We start from the raw sequence: 23929 nt of genomic DNA, 5'->3' as shown, positions 1-23929 counted from the left end.
GCCTGTTTTTATGCCAGTACCAGGCTGTTTTGATTACAGTGGCCTTGTAATACAGTTTGATATCAGGTATTGTGATTCCTCCTACTTTGTTCTTTCTCAAAATTGCTGCAGCTATTAGGGGTTATTTGTGGTTCTATACAAATTTTTGAAATGTTTGTTCTGTATCTGTGAAATATGTCATTGGTACTTTAATAGAGATTACATTGAAACTGTAAATTGCTTTGGGTAGTATGGATATTTTGATGAAGTTAATTCTTCTAATCCATGAACATGGTACATCCTTCCATTTGTTTGTGTCTTCCCTAAGTTCTTTCTTCAATGTTGTGTAGTTTTCTGCATACAGGTCTTTTACCTCCTTGGTTAGGAGGTAGATATATTCCCAGATATTTTATTTTTCTCTTGAGTAGAAATTTTTTTAAACATTTGAAAGCCTTGCAGATATTTTTGTTGACTTTTAAATTAGGTTAAACTTTTGAACAGGCAATCATTTACATGGTTGAAAGTCAAAATGATATTAAAATGTACCTAGAGAAGTCTCATTTCCATTCCTGCCTCTGGCTATCCAGTCTTCCCTCCCTCTGTAAGTCACTATTTTGATTAGTCCTCCAGTATTTTTTATGCAAATATATACATATGTGCATATATGCACAGATATAGTCTTATTTTCATACTTACACCAAAAATATTATATACATAGGCTGCACCTAGCATTGTTTCCTTGAAACTATGTCCTGGACATTATTCCATATCATTTTATAGAGAACTTGATCTTTGTTACAGTGCATTGTATTGCTTTTTAGGGACATACTATAAATCATATAAATCAACCACCTATTCATAAACACTTGTGCTTCCATTTTGCTATTACCCTAAATGCAGAACAGGGATTTTTATGCCAGACTCTTCCTCCCCCCATTGCCCAGTCTTGACGTCTTTCTGCCCGGAGTAGACAGTCAATAAGCACGGTGGGAAGAATGACTTAACCAACACTAAAGAGCGAAGGAGGGTCTGGTAGAAGGGAGCCCGGGATCCCCATTGGCACACGGTCCTTCGCCGAAGCCTCAGCAGGTGGCGTCGTGGGCGGCAGGTGCGCCTGGCCCTCCGGCTGTTTCCCTGGGAGCAGAACCGTGCGGGGGACAGCATGATAAGAGGTCTTGTCCTGGGAACCCCTCGGGCCTGTCCTAGGAACCCCTCAGGCCCCTGGCTGCAGAGTCTGCTGGCGTGATGCCCGAGGAGCCGCGGGGCATCGGGGCCAGGTCAGCTGGTGCGGAAACCGCGGCCAGGCGGCCTTCATGCTTGTGTCCTGCGGCGCGGGCTGGACTGGTGCCGCGGGCTCTTCTGGAGGGAGGAGGTGGGGCTGCAGGGCTGGGCCAGACCGCCTTCCTCGGAGTCTAGTGTCATCAAAGTGCGTGCCTCTGGCGTCAGCCCGGTGCAGCCTCCACGCACCCCCAGCAATGGCCAGGTGGGGCCCCTCCCCTCCAAGCAGCCTAGGGTTGGGGGCGCGCAACGGGGGCTCGAGGGCCTAGGCGCTCCCCTCCCTGGTGCCCGGGGAGTGTCCCGTGTGTCGGTAGCTGCGGTTGGCAGCTGAAGGGTTCGTTCCTTTTGGCTTAAAAGCCCCGCGTAGTTTGGGGTGGGAGTGGGGGGGCTCGAGAAGGGCGAAGTTGGGCTCTTAGCACATTCAAAGTGCTTGGGGGATTGGCATCTCCCCGGGGCTTGCTCGGTGGCGCCGGGAGGGTTAACTCCAGCCCCAAGCTCTCCCGAGGGGCACGTCGTTGGTCCCGTGAACCAGCTGGACGATGGAGAGGATCCTTCCTGGACTTTGTGCGCAGCTTGGCCGCTGTCATGGGGACAGCACTCGTTCTAGGGGACCGAGGTCGGTTTGTTGGTGGCTGCTGCACTGACCGCTGGACGCTGGGAACAGAGTCCCAGCCGAATGCCAGCAGCACTTATTAAGTGCGGGGGCGGGGGGAGGGGATGCTCTGCTTTTCCAGGTCTCAAGAGGGGGCGGTGGGGGAGAAGAGGATCTGTAGTCCGCGGAGAATTAACCGCCTTGACAAACGGGGTGTGAGGCGGGGTGGGGGGTGGGGCGGGAGGGGCGGGGTATTCTGTGGAAGGGCAGAGGGGACTGGGCAAGGACAGAACTGATTCCAGGCCCGGGAGTGGAGGTCTGGGAGGGAAATAGCCCCGGGAACCCATGCGCAACGCGGTGTCGATTGAGCAGTGGCTGCAGGCAAGGGTGACTGTTCAGTTATGGTGGTTTGGTTGGTTAGGGAAGAAATAAGAGGGAAAGAGTCTCATCGCCGTTTAACGCCCGGAGTTGCCCTGGCTCAGTGTCAGCGGGCAGGGGCTGGTCCTTCTCAGGGTGAGCGTGGCCTGTTCCGAAAACAGAGGGCAGCAGCTCTTCGGCCTTGGAGCCCACCCAGACCCCTCCCTCCCTGGGGCCAACTGTCCAGCACTTGTGGTCCTGGGACTGGTTTCCAGACCCAGCTCCCTTATTGGACGAAAAGGTGTCATGTGACTGCTGTGCTGCTGGAGAAACAGGAAGGAGTAGAGCTTGGAGGAAAAGAGATGAGTGTTGCCTAAAGTGTACATTTATTTACCTATTTGTTTGGCTTTTTTGTAATACGATTTTTCTTTTTTGTTTTTTGGCACGAGGTGACTATATTTCAACAAGTAGCAGGGTGGAATGTGTATCTAATACCACTAAAATGAATATGGAAAAACTCGGGGCTAATTATCCCTATTAGAACTTTCGTGTGATGCGGAAAAGATCAGCCCGAGTGCCTGTGTGTTGAGTTAACTCTGCATTTTCTGATAGTCCCTTGGTACAAGAATTGTTTACTATTTGTCAGTCCTATCCTTTTGGCAAGACTGCATTAATTGATGGTGCAGATAGCCTATTACTACAGACAGTTGTACTGGTCTCAGAGAAATAGTTCTGCTTGGGAAACCTAGAGAAAACTTTAGTACATCTTTGAGGAGCTCAAAACACTGTAGCTTAATATAATGCGCATGAATTTCCAAGTGGACCAACGCAGGCTCTGCCATTTTGCAGCCTTGTATCTTCTTTCTGTCTTTGTTTTCTCATCTGTGAGGTGGAGATAATTTCTTTCTTGCAGGGGTTCTCTGAGGAGTAAATAAAAGCACATATGCGAAGTGACCAGCACCCATGCCCGTCCATAGGAGGGGCTAGGTAAATAGTAACTATTGGTATAATTTGTAGTGGGTACACTCCCTTAATGCAGAGACATTGTTTAAAAAATACTGAGAAGAGAATTAGCTGGGGTCACTTTCTTCTTTGAATCTCTGTATTTATCCAAACAGTGGGCTGCAGTAGTGGATTTATGGATTGAGGCACATAATCACACAAACACATGTTTTAAACATTTTTTAAAAAAGGTTTTATTAATTTATCTTTAAAGGAGAAGGGAAGGTGAGAGAAATATCAATGTATGGTTGCGTCTTGTGCATGCCCTGCTGGGAACTGGCCTGCAACCCACCCACGTGTCTTGACTGGGAATCAAACCGCCCTTGTTTGGTTCACAGGCCTGCACTCAATCCACTGAGCCACACCAGCCAGGGCACAAATACATTTTTTAAAAAATTATTTTCGTAACAAAACTGGAAAGCTGTTGAATTCAAAGTGAACCAGCGGTTCCACTATTATTTTAACATTAGACTATTGTTTTTGAATTATAATGATGTGTGTAGGGTTCTGTTAAGAAAAACATCTGGACCATGATTGATTAGGGATTGGCTAAGAAGCTGAAAAATAAAGGAAACTTTAGTAAATGTCTTACTTTTTCTTTTTAAACCTCAGACTCTAATCCAATTGTGATTTTCATTGACTATATTGAGGGTGAGGAACAGGTTAGTAATTAAAGGTGATTTTATAGACTTTTAGAGAGAAAGAGTGTGTCTAAAATAGTAAATTTAGCATTATCTTTAAAAAATCAATTGTGTGTTCTTTGTATTTGGTATCAAATATCTGTTTCATAGACTCAGTAATACAGATGTGTAGCACATGCTGTCACTTTGACTCAAATTGAACAAGTAACTTCCCAGGTATGAAAAGCCAGTTTTCTTTGGGTAAAAATCAACTTCTTTGTAAACATTAAAATGTGGCTGTATCTTCTGCCCTCAAAGTTTAATAAATAAATAAAATATTTAACTCACTCCAATGGTTTGTGAAGCTGAAATACCTAAATGCAGTGTTTGCTCCATCCTGAGGTTAGGCAGTTTACAAACAGACAGCTTCAGTCCTAAAATTCATATTGTTACGGTTTTAAAACTGAAGCGATACCGTGGGCGGGGGCTTGTTAATTTTACCTACTATTTTACGTGGAGGCCCTTGGTGTACATAGTGTTCCCGTTACTTTGGACATTAAAACAAGAAACACCTCTACCCTGTAATGTTTCGATTTGCATCAGGGACCGATGTAGTCAGTGCCCACTGTTACAGATTTTGGCAGACACGCAAAGTAAATCACGTGCCCGCTGTATGCAGTGTGTTGAGCAATCTTTGTTTTTGGCTGAGGCTTTAGATGGGTGATGGGATAGTTAACTAAGAAACGTTTAATGGAATCTACTAACATGTTATAGGATGAGTTTTATAGACCATGTGTGCCCTGTCCCACGGGGTCACGGTCAAGTAGTATTTGAAGCTATTCCTTCAGCATATTGGGCTTCAGGTGTATGGGAAGTACTAGGGATAGCAAGCCAATGAAACCTTGTCCTCTCGGGAAGGACTCCCAGTTTAGTGATTTAACATGTTTGTTTAAAACAGCGGAGGAGGGTGTCAGCAAGGGTGTTCACATCCAGGGGTCAGAACCTGAGTCTGGGAACCCCAGAGCCTCCCGGGGCCTCTGGGAGGCGGCCAGAGAAGGGAGGCTGAGGTCTCTGCCCCTCCTCCCAGCTCCTCACGCCCCTACAGCACATGAGACTCCCGCCCGCAGCCTCTGGAAGGATCCAGGGCTGACCTTGGAGCCCAGGCCCAGGCTGAGTAAGACAAGCTCAGCTGCTGTGCAGGAGTCTGGGGGACTCGGGTGCTCCCGGAGCCCAGCACAGACCCCATTTCAGTGGCAGCTGCAGAGAGTCAGAGGGTACTGAGCCTCTCGGCCCCGCAGCCCAGAGCTCTCTGTCTTCATGACAGTCAGGCCGCATTGTCCTCCTGCTGCAGAGACAAATCCATGCGACCTTCCTGCCTCCTGCTTTGGAACTGTTAACAGTGTGCTCCTTGTGAAATGTTCAACAGGTTGGCTGTGACCAAATGGAAGAAAGAGTGTTGGTTGCTGCTTTATTTAAACTTCAACTGTATTGTTGTTAAGGGAAGGGAGAGGATGTAAAAGTTCAAGGGGGCCAAGGGCACACTGTGGTTGTGGAAGGGATGCTGCAGCACAGGCGGGGTCCGTCACAGGTACCCCGAGGCAGTCACCTGTGGGGATCTGGACAGGAGCCTGGCCACTTAACTCACCACCGAAGATGGTGACGCACAACGAGTGTGCGTCTTGGAGGCACAGGGCCCAAGCTGTGGTGGTGCTGCTGGGCCAGCCACCCTCCTGTCCAGCTCTTCGAAACTCTCCTTCACACTGTCCCCACCCAGTGGCCAGAGTAGCAAACAGGCCAGCCTTCAGAGAGATGTTCTGTTTGACACCTATGTGCCATCATGCAAAATCTATATCTTTATATTTATTTATTTTTAGAGGAGAAGGGACGGAGAAAAAGAGGGAGAGAAACATCAATGTGTGGTTGCCTCTTGCCTGCCCCACACCAGGGACTTGGCTTGTAACCCAAGGCCTGTGCCCTGACTGGGAATTGAACCGAAGCAGCATCCCCTTGCTTCTCAGGCCAGCTCTCAGTCCAGTGAGCCATACCAGCGAGGGCCAAAATCTTTATCTTTAAACCTCCCTCCTTGTGCGTGAGACACATGCCAGTTCAGAAAGGCCCTGTCCTCAGTGTGGCCCTCTGTGGGATGGCAGTGTCCCAGAGCACCTGCCACCAGAGGGTGGGGCACCCGGGAGAGAGAGAAGTGGATTCGTCCTCATTGTGCAAGTTTTCTGAGCAAGTTTCTTCCTGGGCATCTGGGGAGAGAATTTGCTCCGCCTCCCCTCAGGGTCATGGTGTAAATTCCGTTCGACACTGCAGTTCAGAGAGACCTTGGGGTCCGAGTCACAGCTGGGTTTGGGGTTTCTGCCTGCCTTTTGGCAAGTGACTGACCCTCTGCCTGCCTGTTTCTTCATGTGTACAGCAGCGATAATAGTACCTCCGTGTATAATGGTGCTGTCAGGCTGACTGTTGTGATTGGTGGGGAGAGACAGCTGCTGGGCTGCACCCAGAACCTCAGGAAATGGCACCTCTTTGAAAGGCTGTTTCCATGGGTGCCCTTGACTCCTGAGCACGCTGGGGTTAGGGTGCCCACCTCCCTGGAAATCGAAAAAGTATCTAAATGTTCACCATTGATGTTGGTGATTATGCCCAAGACTCAGAAAAAGCCAATAAAGTGGTTCAATAAAACATCGACTTCAGGCATGTTCCTCTGCTCTGTGCGAGGCAGCCGAGTGAACACTCTGGAGATTTCCATTGGCTGAGCCTGTCCCTGGCCATTTCAGGGGCCAAAGTGTTTCCTAACTTTAAAAGTATAATCACAGAACCAGCACCCGGCATAACATAAACTGTTCATGTATGTAAATCAGTACCTTCCCCCTTGTCTGTCCCTTCTGGAGGTGAAACAGAATTCTCATTTATTCTCTTTTGCTCTGTGGCTAAAGTAATTTTTTCTCGTTATAAAAGAAAGAATTCTGATTCGCTGCCTTGGAACCAGCTGAAGAATAGACCTGAATCTGCAGAGCAGAGTGGGGGTGAATGGAGTGAAATTCGGCTGAATCCATAGTGCGAGGTAAGCTGCAGTCCACTTCAAGTGCCTCCAATGGTAAATTCAGCGACTGTGGTAGAGGACATCAGGGTGGCACTGGGCAGGGTGGAGGGTCTCTTAATGAAAGCATTTAGTCCCTCACACCCGGGGCCGTCCGGTGCCAGGGGGCTGCCTCCTGCCTGTCCCTGCAGTTCCTCAGGTTCGGCTCCCACTCTAGTACCCCCAGGGAAGTGCCCCACGGTGAAGACCGGGCGTATTTCTCTGGTTGTTTGACAGCAGGCAGGGGTAAAGGTGATAAAGTCAAAGGAATTCCTATGAAGTGATAGTGTTCAAATGTTCTCAAGTGAGACCTGTGTGTAGTCAGAGGTGGGCTGACTTCCCAAACACACCTGTGAGGATGGTTATTATTTTTCCTTGAATTTGAGCTCATTTTGTCTGGTACTTCCTACCCCTGTAGGCGCGTGACGCTTATACCCACAAAGTGACCAGTGTATACAGCAGGGGTCTCACGGAGGGGGAGCGGAGGCCAGCAAACCTGGGAGGAGTAGGAGGTTTTTGTGCCCTGGTGGTCACATTTGCCACACTCTAAATGCCTCAGATGGCGCGGACTCTCTCCCCCTGCAAATGCTCGGCTGTCCAGGTCTCCTGCGGAGGGGAAACCTCCCCGCTTCTCTTTCCCTGTCTCTGCGTCCTGCCCACCTCTGGGCAGGTGAGGTGGTCTGTAGAAGTAGGTACAACATAGAGTAGGGTGACTGGGACCACGGGCAGAGAAGGGACCATACGGCCTCGCAGGCGTTAGTTCTGACGCCCTAGTCCTGAGTGTGATTTGATGGTGAACTGTCTCATGTGTCATGGAAGGCATAGCGTTTGGGGGGCAGTTCCTGGTGGAGGCCTGTTACTCACACCCACCGCTTGCCCCCAAAGGCAACCAAGTGTATCCCGTGTGACTTAAAATCAGGTGCCATGCCTTGGTTGTATCGTGGATTTGGTCATGGTGTCTCCACGTTTTCCATCAGAACTGGGAGGACTGCTGGGCCATCGGCAGGCACAGCCCGACCCCACCAGGCACACCCACTGAGGGGCACCAAACTGCGCCTGGTCTCCCTGGCGCTGAGGTCAGGCTGGGCCTGTGCGCCTGCTGGATCAGCACTTCCCTAGCAGACGGGGGCTCCTGAGAGCTGCTCTTCACTTGCTTATGTTTACTTTTCAGAGAAGAAATTTAGTCCATAACATAGGCAACAGGAAAAACTGAAAGCACAAAAGAAAAATCAATTTATTTGCCAAAATGAGCTTGTTCTCCAATCTAAAATCCAGGGCAGGGCGGGGTGGGGTGGGGCTGCAGGCCGGGCTCCAGGACTCTGGCCTTCTTCTGCTTGACCTCTGTGCCTGTTCACATTCAATCAGATTCTCCCTCCGAACTTCGGATGAAGCTGCCTATGGATGTGCTGCCCTTTCTCCTTTCCAACGGGGTTGTGGAGTCTGTCTCCTCACCACTACACAGCAGAGGGTGACACCACCTATTAAGTCTGTGAGTCCTGTCACAGTGTCTGCAGGGCTGACCTCAGCACCAGCGTGGCGCAGAGCCCGAGGTGGCCTCCAGGGTGCGCTCTCATAGCCCCAGCTCACCCTCAGCACATCTTGTCCTGGATTCTGCCACCTTCCCTGTCCTTTAGTGGGAAGCTCTGGTTTCTCTCAGAAGCTCTTCATGCACTGCGTGGACCCTTCACAGAACTGGGTGGTTTTCAGGGCTAACTGGCAAGAGGAAAAAAGAGAGAGAAAATAAGCGGGATTCCCCAAATTGTGTAGCACAAAGCCCATTTTCTGAGGTCCTCGCCAGAGACAGGGTTTTCCTTTGCATTTCAGGAGCTTCTTCCCTGGCCATGGCTGCACCTTGAGGGCAGCAGCAGGGCCAGGAGAGGAGGAGGGGGAAGGGTGCCCAGCAGCCCCCACTGTGGCTCTGCCAGGCTCCTGTCCAGTCCTTTCTGCGTCCTCCCCACCCTGCTCATGGAGCAGTGCCTAGACTCACCTCCTTCAGGACAGAGCTTAGGTGCAGGTGGGGACCCACCAGGTCACTGCCATGCTGGTCACTCGTCCAGTCCTGACTTCCGTCCCTAGTCTGCACACTGCTGCTTCGCTCCAGAATCCATGGACACCGGCTTCTCTATTCTGTCCTGAGCTCTTGGTTGTCATCAGTGAGGGGGCGGCTGGCTGTGGACCTGCTCCATGCTGGTGGGTTCAGAACGATGTGGTGTCTTTAAAGGAACACAGGGGAGGAAGAGAGTGAGTGAACAGCAGGTGGACTTTCTGCTGTGCAGAAATCAGTGCCTGGTGTTGTCTTTACTCACAGTCCTCTGAAGTGCTGTGTTGATTGGCAGGATGCACTTCTATTTTCTTCTCCTCTGGTTGCTCTTCCTGAAGAGGGTGCATGGAGTTGGCTGCACACGCACCTGGACCGGAAGGTGGGCGTGCCGTCCCTGTGCCCAGACGCACCCTGTTCGTGCTGCTCTGTGTCTGAGTCCCTCTCACCAGTCAGTTCAGGTCAGGACAGAGGCGGGACCAGCCGTCGTGGCTCCTCCCAGGCCTTCCCGACACCACCTGTCCGTCTGTCCTGCACACCACTGGTCTGTGCTCCTTGCCAGCTGAATTTGGAGGGACAGGAAGCCTCCGGGGCACTTGGAGGAACCACACAGCAGAGAAGCCCTGGGTCCCTGAGTCCCTGTGTGGAGAGGATGAGCCGTGGTGGCTCCCTGGCCCAAATCGTGGGACACAAGGACCAAGTAGATTTCACCGAGCTCAAATGCTGAAAAGTTAGTTAGGACCACTTACCATTATGACTTTCATGGGCAGAGTCTCTGATGGGCAATTAGACTCTCCCTGGCTTGACTGCTGAGTAAGTGTCAGACTTTTGATGAGTCACTTTGTGTCCCTCATCTTCATTTAGCCCCTGGCTGAATGGGGTGTGTCGATTCCACCCACCAGCATTGCTTGTCCCTCTTCTCTGCCACGTTGGAAGATAAATCGAAGCCACCTGTGGAAGGAGAGCGCCTATGAAGATGAGGTATCATCATTACCTCATTCTGAATACCCTTCTGCCAAGTACATAGAAGAAAATTATTAATCACCCCTTACCTGGACAGTGTAAGTATCACGTCTGCAGCTGTGATCTGCCGATGATTAAAAAGCACTCATTCCACCGACGGTGCCGCTCGATCATCGCACATCCTTGAGGAGCATCACTCACAGGCACTGCTCCTTGACATCCTTCACAACCCAGCCGAGGTGCCCAGAAGGTCTTTAATGTACTCGGTAAAGTTTACTCCTAGGGTTTTTTTTGTTTTTTTTTTGATGCAGCTGTAAATGGAATTGTTCTCTTAAGTAAGAGAACCACCCTTTTGGTGGTTCGTTCTTGGTGCATTGAAAATGCAGCTGATTTCAGGGTGTTTATTTTGTGTCCTGCTACTTTACCAGATTCATGTCAGTTCTAGGAGCATTTGGTGCACCTTGAGGGTCTCTGTGTACAGAACCTGCAAATAGTGACAGTGTCACTTCCTCCTTTGCGATGTGGACGCCCTTGTCCCCTTGTCCGGCTGCTGCCACGAGGACCCCAGCGCTGTGTTGGATGAGGGTGGTGAGTGCAGGCATCCCTGTCTTGCCCCCAGTCTTAAGGGAGACGCTTTCAGCTGTTGCCTGTTGAGTATGATGTTGGCCATGAGGTTGTCCTAAGTGGCCTTTGTGTTGAGGTGTGTCCCCTTCATCCCCGTTGCTGAGAGTTCTTTGTCACAAGTGCTCAATTTTATCAAATGCTCTTCCTTCATCTGTCGATATGATCAGGTGATTTTCACCCTTCATTTTGTTCATATGGTGTATCACAGTTATTGATTTGTGGATATCACACCAACCTTGCATCCTTGGACTGCAAGGAGCTTTGTTAAGTCCACTTGATTGTGGTGTAGAATCTTATACATGTTGCTGGATCTGGTTGGCTCAAATTTTGCTGAGAATTTGAGCGTCTGTGCTCATCAGGGATATTGCCTATAATTTTCTTTCTTTGTCGTGTCTTTATCTGATTTTGGAATTAGCACAATGCTAGCCTTGTAAAAGCAGCTTGGGAGTCTTCCCTCCTCTGGAGTTTCTTGGAATAGTTTGAGAAAGACAGGTGTTAGTTCAAAGACTTCTTTGAGTGTTTGGTAGAATTCACCTGTGAAGCCATCTGGTTCAGGACTTTTGCTTCTTGTTACTACTTCAATTTTATTCATTGGTCTATTGAGTTGGTCTATTCAGAATTTCCTCTTCTTCCCGATTCAGTTGGAAAGGTGGTGTGTTTACAGGACTTCACCCATTTTGTACAGATTATCCACTGTGTTGGCTTGTAGTTGTTTGTACTGTTTCTTTATATGGCTTTGTATTTCTGTGGAGTCGGTTGTTACTTCTCTTTCATGTCTGATTTTATTTGGGTTCTGTGTTTTTTTTCTTTTTCTTTTAAGTGATTTAGATAGAGAGAAGGGAGAGAGAGAGAGAAACATCAATCTGTTGTTCCACGTATTGATGCATTCATTAGTTGCTTCTGGTACGTGCCCTGAACAGGGATGAGACCTGCAACCTTGTCATAGTGGCACGACACTCTAACCAACTGAGCTCCCAGCCAAGGCAAGTCTCCTTCAGTGTTAAATGACAGCCTTGCTGGGTGGAGTAGTCTTGGTTGGAGGTCCTTGCTTTTCATCCCTTGGACTATTATGGGCCAACCCTTCTTGCCTGAAATGTCTGCTGAGAAATCAGCTGACAGACTTACAGGAGCCGCCCTGTAGGTAGGGCTGTGTCTCTTGCTGCTCTTAAGATTCTCTTTATCTTTCATCTTTGTTCCCTTAAATATGATGTGTCTTGGTGGGAGCCTCTTTGGGTTCACTTGTTTGGGACTCTCTGTGCTTTTGGCCTTGTGTATCTTTTTCCTTCTCCAGATTAGGGAGTTTAAAAAATATATTTTCTGTACTTATTTTAAGAGCAAGAGGAAGGGAGAGAGGAAAAGAAGAGGAGAAACATCGATGTGCAAGAGATACATCCATCAGTTGCCTGTGCATGTCCCCAACAGTGGACCTGGCCCCAACCCAGGCATGTGCCTTGACTGGGAATTGAACCAGTGACCTTTGGGTCCACAGGCTGGCACTGAGTCCACTGAGCCAAACCAGCCAGGGCTTTTTTTTTTTCCTTACCTGAAGACATGCTTACAGAGAAGAACGGGGAGAGAAGAACATGGATCGGTTGCCTCCTGTGTGAGCCCCAACTGGGGACCCAACCCATCAGCTTTGTGGAAGACCCTCCAACGAACTGGCCCACCCGGCCAGAGCCAGGGTAGGGAAGTGTTTAGTCATGATCACCTCCAATAGGTGTCTGTCCCGTCTCTTCCTCTTCCTCCCCTGGTGCCACTGTGATGTGGGTGTTGTTACACCTCATGTCGTCCCACAGGTCTCTTCAACTGTTTTCATTTTTAAATATTTTTCTCTGTTCTGGTTGTGTTTCCTGCCATCTTGACTTCCAAATCGCTGGTTTGATCCTCTCCTTCATCCAACCACTTATTCCTTCTACTATATTCATTTCAGATGTTATGTCCTTCACTTCTAACTTATTTTTTTTTACTGCTTCTCTGTCCTTTTTCATGCTTACTATCTTTTTGTGTCAGCCCTCACTAATTGCGTCCGCTGTTCCCCTCAGTTTTGGGAGTATCCTTGGGCTCTGTTGCTGTGGATTCTCTCTGGTTGAGTTCCGGCGTGCACTGCATTTGGCTGTTTCTCTGGAGATTCCTTCTGTTTTCCACTTGGGGCTGCTGCTCTGTGTCCCCGCTTTGGCCGCCTCTCTGTGTTTGTTTCTGTGTATTAGGTAGATCTGCCACGATCCCCAGTGTTGGCAGTGCGGCCTCATGGTGTGGGTGTCCCGTGGGACCCAGTGGTACAGTCTCCTGATCGCCTGAGTCGGGTGCTCCAGGAACGTCCCTTGTGTGGGTCCTGAGGGCCCTGAGTCAGTCCAAGACTCTGCTGGGAGGCCAAGGTCACTGGGGCAGGACAGCTGGGAGCCGGGAGTGGGGAGGTGCGGGGCGTGTCCCCTTTTCGTGTCTCTGCACTTCGGACCGGCCTCCCTGTGGCGGCCTCTTGAAATCCTTGGTTATAAGACTTCTCTTCAGCTGGTCTTCAGTTGGTTGTTCTGGTTTTAATTGTAACTGCATTTTGGTCCTGAAAGGAGGCAAGCGTGATATGCAATTGCTCCTCTGCCATATTGGATCTCTCGAGATGTCCTTCCTTTAAGGAGGAATAATATTCTGTTTTATCCATCGGCCACGTTGAATTTACTCATTCACCTGTCAGTGGAACCCTTGAGTTGCGTCCACGTTTGGCCACTGTGGGAAACGCCGCTGTGAACAAGGCTGTGCACGCATCTCTTCCAGATGCGCCTTCAGTTCTTTAGTTCTGGGGTTTTCATTGTGTTGCGGGGGAACCTCCATGCTGTTCCTCACAGCAGCTGCAGCAGTGAAGGATGTGAGGCCCAGGCCTGGCTTTCTCTGCCAGAGTGGAATTAAAAAGTCCAAGTAGGCCACATGCCCGCACTTCAGGAGTCCAGGCCCCGCAGTCCCGTGAAGCAGCCATGTGGAAGGGCTCTGCAGAGGGGCCCTAGGTTCTCAGAGGCCAGGGAGCTCCTTCCAGCTGTGGGTGAATCCTGGGTCCTTGGGATGTGGTGGTGGGACGAGAGCATGCTGGGGTCATGGGGCTGTGACCCTGTCACTGTGTCATGAAGAGGTTTGTCCCCTCGTATGTGCGGATCCTAGCAGATGCCTCCCTCCATTTGCTTCTTAAGAGAAGTGCAGTTGTGTTCAGATGTCCGCCCAGATGCGTGGTAACCGGCTGCCCGGGCAGTCTCCTCCCAGCCTCTCCCTAAGGGCTGGGTGAGCCAGGCGGCTGGGGTGCATGGGAGGGTGGGTGAGTGGGTGGCTAAGGATCCTTTGCGTGGGGTAAAACTGCTGTTGGAATCATGAAGGGTTTTTAAAATTTTGTTCTGTGTCTGTTCCCACTCTAGAACGAAGCAGCCGAGTGAATGCTTAGCCCCCTCTCAGGGCAGCCCAGCTCTGCCTGCACCAGCACAAGAGGCCACCCGGACAGGACAGAGGCCCCACGGGGGAGGAGATGGGCCACTTCTCTCCCAGCTGTGTGAGTCTGTCCCAGCAGTGGGTCCGTCTGCACTGCTGACGGCTGCTGGAGGCAGCAAGGCCTTTAGACACGACACTGACATGATCTGATTTATACTTTTTAAAGGTCACTCTGCATTATATTTCTATGTATTTTTAATAATCTAAATTTTTTCCATTAGAGTTGACATCTAGATTTAGATTCAGGTGCACCATGTAGTGGTTAGACATTTTAAGGTTACAGAGTGATCTCTCCAGTAAGTCTAGTAGGGGTGTCTTTCAACTGGGTGTGCATCCTATTCACAAGGGCTCTCCCCTCAAAGGCCCCACCTTTTATTTATTTGTGATTTATCTCACTGGGGTGCCCCTGGTTCACACAAGGATTTGGTTTTCAGCAGCACAGTTGCATAGAACCTCATGTGTATATTGCACTGTCTGTTCACCCCCAAGTCAAGTCTCCTTCCATCACCATTGCCTCCCCCTGGACCCCCTTCTCCCCTCCCCCCACCCCCTGGAGGTCACCCGGTGATTTGACATTTAAAATGATGTTTGAGATGCGTGTCGAGGGCACAGGCCATGGAGCTGCGATTTCCAACACATGTGCCTCGGCCCACTCGTGTGGCGCAGCAGTTTTTAAAACACCCCACACCTGACTGTTGATTCAGGGCACTGCCTTCTTTCCAAGGCTATTGCCATGTTTTCCTCTTTCTGTCTTTCTTTTTTCTCTTTTTCCTTTTTTCTCAGGTGCTTCTTTCTAAGGAATTGTGCTTTCCGTTTTCTAAGATCTGAAACGGCCAAGCAGCATTTCTTTAGGCCCCAACTTGAAGCCAGGGTGTCATACTTGTCGGGCACTGTAAGGGGACAGGCCTGTGCCCAGCCTGCACAGTTCGGTGCCGCGCCCCCTGGGGACCGGGCACACCCGTGGAAAATCGCTCGTGTAGACAGATGCACAGGGTGAGGTGTGGTTCAGGCACAGAGGGCGGGCACGTGGCTGGGAGGCAGGAGAGGTGGAGACTGGAGGCCCAGCACAGGCCCCGCAGAGGCCCATGAGCGAGGGGAGGGGACAGGAACACAGAAGGCCCAGCAGGAGGGAATGGGAGGGGACAGGGGACAGAGAAAGGGACAGGACAGGGACCTTAGGAGGGACAAGGAAGGGGGGACATGAGAGGCCAGGAAGGAAAGGGTGGGGGGACAGGGGGAGCAGAGACAGGGGTAAAGAAGGGGGGGATAGGGGACTGTCCATAAAAGGGGGGCTGGTTTCCCTGTCACCTGTCCCTCCTCCCCTTTCTCTCCAGCTCTCACCCTTTCATGGAGGGTCCCCCTGTCCCCCTGCCTTCCCCCCTCCATGGAGGGTCCCCTGTGCCCTACCTCCATGGAGGGTTCCCTGTCCCCTGCTCTCCCACCTCCATGGAGGGTCCCCTGTCCCCTGCCCTCCCCACCTCCATGGAGGGTCCCCTGTCCCCTGCCCTCCCCACCTCCATGGAGGGTCCCCTGTCCCCTGCCCTCCCCACCTCCATGGAGGGTCCCCCTGTCCCCTGCCCTCCCCACCTCCATGGAGGGTCCCCTCCTCCCTGCCCTCCCACCTCCATGGAGGGTTCCCTGTCCCCTGCTCTCCCACCTCCATGGAGGGTCCCCTGTCCCCTGCCCTCCCCTCCTCCATGGAGGGTCCCCTGTCCCCTACCTCCATGGAGGGTCCCCTGTCCCCTACCTCCATGGAGGGTCCCCTCCTCCCTGCCCTCCCACCTCCATGGAGGGTTCCCTGTCCCCTGCTCTCCCACCTCCATGGAGGGTCCCCTGTCCCCTGTCCTCCCCTCCTCCATGGAGGCTCCCCTGTGCCCTACCTCCATGGAGGGTTCCCTGTCCCCTGCTCTCCCACCTCCATGGAGGGTCCCCTGTCCCCTGCCCTCCATGGAGGGTCCCCTCTCCCCTGCCCTCCCAACCTCCATGGAGGGTCCCCTGTCCCCCTCCCCCTCCCCCTCCACGGAGGGTCCCTATCCCCCTCCCCCCACCATGGAGGGTTCCTATCCCCCTCCCCCCTCCATGCAGGGTTCCTATCCCCCTCCCCCCTCCACGGAGGGTCCCTATCCCCCTCCCCCTCCACAGAGGGTCCATATCCCCCTCCCCTCTCCATGGAGGGTCCCTAACCCCCCCTCCCTCAGCCTCCATGGAGGGACCCTATCCCCCTCCCCTCCCCTCACCCTCCATGGAGGGTCCCTGTCCCCTCCCCTCCCCACCTCCATGGAGGGTCCCTATCCCATCCCTCCCCCTCCATGGAGGGTCCCTGTCCCCTCCCCCCCCCCTCCATGGAGGGTCCCTGTCCCCTCCCCTCCCCCTCCATGGAGGGTCCCTATCCCCCTGCCCTGCCCCCTCCATGGCGGGTCCCCTGTCCCCCCTCCACTCTCTCCTCCTTGGTGGGTCTTCTGTGTCCTGTCCCTGTCCCGTCACTCACAGGTCTCCTTGGGGCCTGCACCATGGTCTCCATCTTCACGTCTCCTGCCTCCGGGCCGCGGGCCGTGCCCGCCATCTGCACCCGAAGCACACGTCTCACCCTCCTTATCTGTCTCCCCTGGACCTGTGCTCTCACAACAGATCTCAGATGTCATTTAAATGTCAAATCCCGGGTGGTCTTGAAAAATATAAACCACATGATGCCGTTGTCGTGCCTACAGCCTTCATGGCTGTGATGGCCTCTTCCACCCACCAGAGGCCCTGTAGCCGCCCTGCCCCCTGCCCTGCACCCTGGCCAGCCTGGCTGTCCCCTGCTGGGGCCACTTGCTGTTGCTTTGGGGGTGGCTTCCCCAGTTCTCCATGGGGCCAGCTGTGTCTCAATAGCCAAATCTCACTTTAAGTATGACAAGGTCTTGGGGAGCCCTTCCCTGCCACTGCTGGGGAGTCCCTGCAGCGGCCCCAGCCCAGCACTGTTTGGTATCAGGTGGCAACAGGTCACAGAAGTAACACAGGTCACAATGGTAAGACAGGTCATAGAGGTATCCTAGCAACTGTCCTGGGTCAGCCAGGGGGCCCAAGGTAACCAGTTGAGGCTGGATGAAGGGACCCCAGGCCAAGTTTTTCTAGGGCCCCTGGAAGCTGGGAGTGGCTTTGTCAGGGACATGGAAGGGAACAGTTCCCTAAGGAGAGGATGCTGCCAGCGCCCACAAGCAAGGGACCAGGCTTCCTGGAGCCTCTGGGGTGGAGCACAGCCCCATGAACCCCAGTTTTCTTGCCACAGCACCTGGGAGTGCACCCTCTGTGCTGAGGGAGCTCCTTCTGAGTTCCTCAGGGCTGTGGGGGAAGACCCTTGTCATCCCTCTCACTCCCTAGTCCCATTGCCTGAGTCTGGTATCTTCCTGGCTCCTGGCATCTTCCCAGACACAGTGCCATTCTGTCCACCTGTCTGTCTCCCCGCCCCTCTCAGCACCTGGAAGGGGGCCACAGAGGAGGGGACGCCACTCATGTTTCTGATTTCATAAAATTCGACTGTTGTCATAAAACTGACTCATGAACATATGATTCCTCAAACGTCTTAAAACATCTCAAATAAATAAATTCACAAGTAAAAAAAAATCTTTTCACTTTTTTGTCAAACATGCATCAGATTTTGGTGCACAGGTGCCACTGGGCCGCCTCCTGGAGGGGGCAGGTCCTGCCTGCACACCAGGCTCTCACAGGATGTGCCATTGTCCCCATTCCCACAGGCCGGCTCTTTGGTGCTCCTGACGCCTCATCTCATGGTCACCCGCCTGCTGTGGCTTCTGGCAAGGCTGGGGGCCTCCCATCCTGGGCCATCACAGCCCTGGTGACCTTAGCTCCTTGAGGTCTCATTCTTGGTTCTTTCTTACTTGGGGATGAGGAATGTGGCCACCGGAAGTAGGGGCAGCTCGGATGCTGTGGCTCGTGGGTGTAGGCCCGTGTGGGGAGTAGACGGTGTGGCCAGGAAGCCCCTCCTGAAGCCGCTGCTGGCCGGCCTGTTGCCTGGCCATGCCCTCGATGGCAGCTCCCTTCTGGTTTTGTTTGAGGCTGTCAGAGACAGTGTCGGGGACAGAGTGATGTCGGGTGTCTGGTTGGTCTCCCTGGGATTAAGCAAGCAGGTGCTTTGGAGGCAGGAGGGGCAGACACAGCTGCCCATAGCGGGGTGCTGTTCCCCTCGGGAAATGCTTGTCCTCAGCAAACACAAGCTGATCCAAAAGCAGTTCTGCAGAGGGATGGGTTTTCCTTCCAAAGGTGAGACTAAAAACTAAGATGCAGCGAGGGCTCTGTTGGGAAAACCCGGATGAACCAGTCCTGCAGAAGGTGTCTGTTAGGAGCTCCGCACTGTGTCTGGGAAGCAGGAATGAGGGGCACAGTGGCAGATGCCAGGCCAAAAAGTATCCACATTCCTCACTGACATTTCAGCCATGGCTATGAAGACCCACAGGAAACAGCAGCTGCCCGGGCCCCCGTGGTGTTGTGGGGCCAGTCACCCCCCTGACTCGGGTAGAAGAGCATTCGGACGAGACTCTGTGATCCCGAGACTGATGGAGAGGTTGCCCTGCCTGCCCTGCCTGGGGCCCTCTTCCTTTCACGTGGCCAGACTTGGCCGGCCATGTGCTCAGCTGTCCCCGAGTCACTGAGCAGCTCTCTGGACACTGAGCTAGGACCAGAGCAGTGTCCAGGGCCCCCTTCAGACGCCCTTATCATGGAGGAGACAGCCTTTGTTTCAGAGCAATCACTTCCCAGTAGCAGCCCTGGGGTTGGACCCTCACCTCCTCCCCCAGGCCATTAACAGTAGCCACTGATTTCCTGTCCACAGCCCCAGGCTGCAGTGAAACTCAGAGTCTTATCTCTTGGGAGGTTTTCTTCCAACTGCACCCAACAGCATCTCCAGCAGGAGTCAGCATTGATGTTTCTGGTCCTCTCAACCCCAGAGGCAGCCTTTCATGTCCTCTGTCTGTCCCTGTCCCACCACACCTGTCAATCAGCTGGTGATTGTCACAAGCCCTGTGTGTGCCCTTCACGACCTCTCTCCCTCACCTGCACGACCTCCCGCTCATGTACAACTTCTTCACTGAGAGGAGACAACAGCAGCAATGTGGGTGGTGGGCATCAGCCCATTTACAGATGAAGGGTTTCAATACATTTACATAATTTGCTTCAGCATGGTACTTTATCTGACCATGGAAGAGGCTGGAGGGAACCTCTCTCTTCTTGTCCAAACCCTTTGACACTGGGGCGCACAACCATCTCCTCTCCCCCCTGCTGTTGTCCCCTGGTATCGCCACCACGTGCAGTCGGGGCCTTACCTGCCTTGTGCTTTCCTGGTCCCAGGCCCTCTGGGGTCCTTGCTGAGGGGGTGGCAGGAAGGGATGAGTCTGCCCTCCATCTGCACTGCCTCAGCCCTGATAGTCCCTGCCCTGCAGACAACACGGTCCTGAAGGAGGAGGGAGAGAAGAGGCATGTTTGGGGGGGGCTGTAAGGCTGGAGCAGGGGTGCAGGTGGGAAGGCAGGAGGGAGAAGGTGCTGTCACCATGGGTGAGCCTGGGCACCATGCCAGTGCCTGTCTGTTGGGACCTGGGACTCCTTCCCGCCAGCACCATGAAAGAGGACTGGGACTTACACTCCCTGCAGGAAGCATGAGATGCCTGGTACCTCTGCAAATGACTTCTCATGGAGCTTTAGTCTCTGTCCCTGTAAAATGAGGCTGGCAGCCCTGCTGACCTTGGGATTGCTGTGATGAGGGACACAGGTGAAGCTTCTGCTACTATGGGTTCCAGCATCAGGGCTCCAACCACCCAGCAGGCCCTTTGGGTGGATCAGGCTCCAGTGGCTGGAAGGGCAGGAGGTGGGGGTGGGGCAGAAACACTCCCCCACTGCTCCCTTTGCCCAGGGGGAGGCTTCCAGTTGCTGCTGCTCAGTCATCTTTCGAATCCCTTCCCTGTGAGTTTGTGTCCAGGTTGTCGGGGTGTCTTCCTGCCTCCAGATCAGCGTCCTGAGGAGTAAATCCCAGCTGCCCTAGAGCAGCCGTCCAGGTTTGTCCAACTCCTTGGAGACCAGATTCTCGTGCCTCCTTTTCTTGGCGGGGCAGTTCTTTCTAAGGGATGTGGGGTCATAGCTTTTGCGCCTCCTCCTCCTGCAGGTGCTGGTGGTGAGCAAACACTGTGCCCCTGCCAGAGCTTCACCTCCTGCAGTTTCATCCACACGGGTCCCAGCCCTCCCGGACTCCGAAGCCACAGCAATGTCCCAGACCAGGGGTCACCCTGGGCTGGACCCCAAGGGCACAGAGACATATGGTTTGGAGAAAACAAGGGTTCTTTAGTATTCATGCAGATTTTGTACTGGACAAAAGGACTCTGTCCTTATCAAGTATTTTTTAATTAAAGATTTTATTTATATCTTTTTAGAGCAGGGAAAGTGGGGGGAGGAAGAGAAACATCAGTGTGTGAGAAAAACATTGATTGGTTGCAACCCGGGCACTTGCCTGCAACCCAGACACTTGCCCTGACCAGGAATCAAATCGGTGACCTTTTGGTTTGTGGGGAGATGCTCAACCTATTGAGCCATACCACTCAGGGCTTATAAAGCATTTTAATGGGGGACTCCTGTGTAGGTGACTGTCCCCTTAGCTCTTGCTGCTTCTAGGATTCTCTCCTTCATTTGAATCTTGGCTAATGTAATTATGATGTGCCTTGGTGTGTTCCTTCTTGGGTCCAACTTCTTTGGGACTCTCTGAGCTTCCTGGATTTCCTGGAAGTCTATTTCCTTTGCCAGATTGGGGAAGTTCTCCTTTATTATTTGTTCAAATAAGTTTTCCACTGGTGGCTGTTCCTTTCCCCCTTCTGGTACCCCTATAATTCGGATGTTGGAGTGTTTAAAGATGTCCTGGAGGTTCCTAAAACTCTCCTCATTTCTTTGAATTCTTGCTTCTTGACTCTTTTCTGTTGGGCCATTATTTGCTTTCTTCTGGTCCACTCCATTGATTCGAGTCCCAGTTTCCTTTTCATTGCTATTGGTGTCCTGTGAAATTCCATTCATTTCCATTAGTTTCGCCTTCATATATTTGTCCAATTTGTGGCTATAATCAACCAGTTCTGTGAGGATCCTGATGAGCAGTGTTTTAAACTCTGCATCTGAGAGTTTTGCTATTTCTTCATTGCTTAGATTTATAGGCTCGGGGCTTTGAGATCTTCTTGCGCCATTTTTGGTCTGTTCGTGCCCTTTAAGTGTGAGAAGTGGCGCCTTAGACTCCCAGGTCGCTGGGTTGTGATGCTGTATGTGGGGGCGTGGTCAGAGCGGGGAAATGGCAGCCCCCTCTGCTGGTTCTCACAGCTGGGTGAGGAGCAGAACCTTAGGTGGTTCACCTGGGCCGGGCAACTCAGAGTCGCTGGGTTATGACGCAGTATGTGGAGGTGGGGTCAGAGCAGGGAAATGGCGGCGCCCTCCCTGCCGCTAGCCATGGGGACCGGCTGGGTCCCAGTCCCATCGCCTACTCCCTAGCCTGTCCACCTGCACACAAATGCGGGACCACAGTCAACATGCAGCCCCGCTCCCCCGCTGTCTCCTCCTCCGTCGCTCGCCTAGTCGCTCGCTCGGTCACTCACTAGGTCCAACCCTGAGCCTGGATTCCACGCGCCTGGATTCTGCGTGCCTGAGTCTGTCTGACCGAGTTTTCCTGTGCATCACTGCTTCACCAGCCGCTGGTTTCGCCCCTTACCGGTCAGGCTGAAGAATTTGTTGTTAACAGACTTCCGAAAAGTTCAATTTTCCATGTTCTGGCTGTGTTTTCTGTTGCTAATATTTAGTCGTCTCTAAACTTCGTTGTGTGAGAAGGCACGGCACATCCACCTATGCCTCCATCTTGGCGGAAGTACCTGTTCATAGGGTTTTTGAAAAAATTCATTTATCTTTAGACAGGAAGGGAAGGAGAGAGAGAAAGAAACATCAGTGTATGGTGCCTCTCGTGCGTCCCCTGCTGGGAACTGGCCTGAAACCAGGCATGTACCCTGACTGGGAATCAAACTGCGATCCTCTGGTTCACAGCCCTGTGCTCAATCCACTGAGCTACACCAGCCAGGGCTGTTCATAGGTTTTGATCTTCTTCAATTACTTAGATAAGTCCCTTTAGCATTTCATATACTAAGGGCTTGGTGATGATGCAGTCCTTTAACTTGACCTTATGTGAGAAGCACTTCATCTGCCCTTCCATTCTAAATGATAGCTTTGCTAGATAGAGCAATCTTGGATAATGGTCCTTGCCTTTCATGACTTCAAATACTTCTTTCCAGTCCCTTCTTGCCTGTAAGATCTCTTTTGAGAAATCAGCTCTCAATCTAATGGGAACTCCTTGGTAGATAAGTGTCTCCTTTTCTCTTGGTGCTTTTAAGATTCTCTCCTATCTTTCTTCTTGGGTAACTTAATGATGATGTGCCTTGATGAGGTCCTCTTTGGGTCCAACTTCTTTGGGACTCTGAGCTTCCTGGACTTCCTGGAAGTCTATTTCCTTGATGAGATTGGGGACTTTTTTTCTTCATTATTTGTTCAAATAAGTTTTCAATTTCTTGCTCTTGTTCTCCTTCTGGCACCCCTATGATTTAGATGTTGGAAGATTTAAAGTTGTCCTGGAGGTTCCTAAGCTTCTCTTAATTTTTTCAATTCTTGTTTCTTCATTCTGTTCTGGTTGGAGGGTTATTTCTTCCTTTTGTTCCAAATTGTTTCTTGGAGTCCTGGTTTCCTTTCTGATACCGTTGGTTCCTTGAAATTTTGCTTTGTTTCACTTAGGGTATCCTTCATTTGTTCTTTCATTTTGTGACAAAACTCAACCATTTCCGTGAGCATTTTGATTACCAGGGCTTTGAACTCTCCATCAGATAGGTTGGCTGTCTCCTCGTGGCTTAGCTCTCTTTCTGGAGTTTTGCTTTCTCATTTCATTTGGGCCATATTTCTTTGTCTCAGTGCACCTGTTAAGTTGTAGGGGAACAGGGCCTTTGGTACTCACCCTGGCAGGGCAACCCTCTTTGCTGGGGCTGTGGTGCTGCCTGTGGGGGAGAGGCCAGAGAGAGAACAATGCAGCTCACCTGCTGGGCTCTAGCCCACTTTGCAACGAACCCTTGAACCCTCAAGTGAGACTGGGCATTTCTCCCCCAACAGCAACCCCTGCCATAGTCTACAGTCAGCTGTGAGTCTGTTTCTGGTCCAGCCAGCCCTGCCCACATGGTCCACCACCTTGCCACAGGTTCTCTCTGTGCCCCTCGTACCGGTCTGGTTGGTCTGGTTGGTCTGGTTGACTGTTTCTTTAACTCCTTGGTTGTGGGAGTTCCATGCAGTTTGATTTTCTGGCACTTCTGGTTGTTCATTGTTTTCAGATTAGTTGTTATCCTCCTTTTGGTTGTATGAGGAAAGGAATGGTTTCTACCTACACCTCCATCTTGGCTGGAACTCTCCTCACGTGTGAGTTTTGAGGTCTATACCTAGGAATATAACTATTACATATTAAACTATTACTTCAGAGACAGGGATTGCAGGAGCCAAGAGATAGACGACCTTGTCCTTATCAGAACTCTGTACTGTTTGAATTTTTACAAATTGTGTTTTGATGATAAAACGTGATTTGTAAAGTGTTTTAAATGGGAAACTAGAATCTGTTCATGAGAAGTGGCTTTTCCATTAACTAATGATTGTAGTGGTGAAGGGAATCTCGATAACTGTAAACGCTGAGGACTATTCCATGTCTCATTGTGCAATTAGCTTATTTATTTGTTTACTCTTCATTGTCTGCCTTTCCCATTTGAATGGAAGCTCTGTGACAGCTGACACCTAAGTGCCTATAAAGTCATCAGTCCCAGCCTCCAACGTCACTCCCTCAAACTAACACAATAGCCTCTTCACCCTTCACTGCTTCTGCTCCTTCCCTGTGTATT

At 51.6% G+C, this 23929-nt stretch overlaps 1 long non-coding RNA gene across 7 annotated transcripts; it reads left to right on the top strand.

Moving 5' to 3' along the window:
• Positions 1-103: 103 nt before the first annotated feature.
• Positions 104-14170, top strand: LOC128627721 (uncharacterized). Of its 7 annotated transcripts, none has more exons than XR_008392024.1 (5): positions 1493-1873; positions 6790-6895; positions 8276-8399; positions 9048-10009; positions 13931-14170. It is a non-coding gene; the product is annotated as an uncharacterized LOC128627721 (long non-coding RNA). The 7 variants fall into 7 exon arrangements; XR_008392023.1 differs by adding an exon at positions 10351-10499 and having other exon boundaries at positions 8276-10177; XR_008392025.1 differs by lacking the exon at positions 1493-1873 and adding an exon at positions 104-1256 and having other exon boundaries at positions 8276-10009.
• Positions 14171-23929: the final 9759 nt, after the last annotated feature.

This window comes from Artibeus jamaicensis, unplaced genomic scaffold, assembly GCF_021234435.1.
Source record: "Artibeus jamaicensis isolate MK-2021 breed Jamaican fruit bat unplaced genomic scaffold, CSHL_Jam_final contig_465, whole genome shotgun sequence".
NCBI classification, from domain to species: Eukaryota; Metazoa; Chordata; class Mammalia; order Chiroptera; family Phyllostomidae; genus Artibeus; species Artibeus jamaicensis.
The sequence above is the reverse complement of the archived record's forward strand: the minus strand, read 5'-3'. Positions and strand labels throughout refer to the sequence as shown.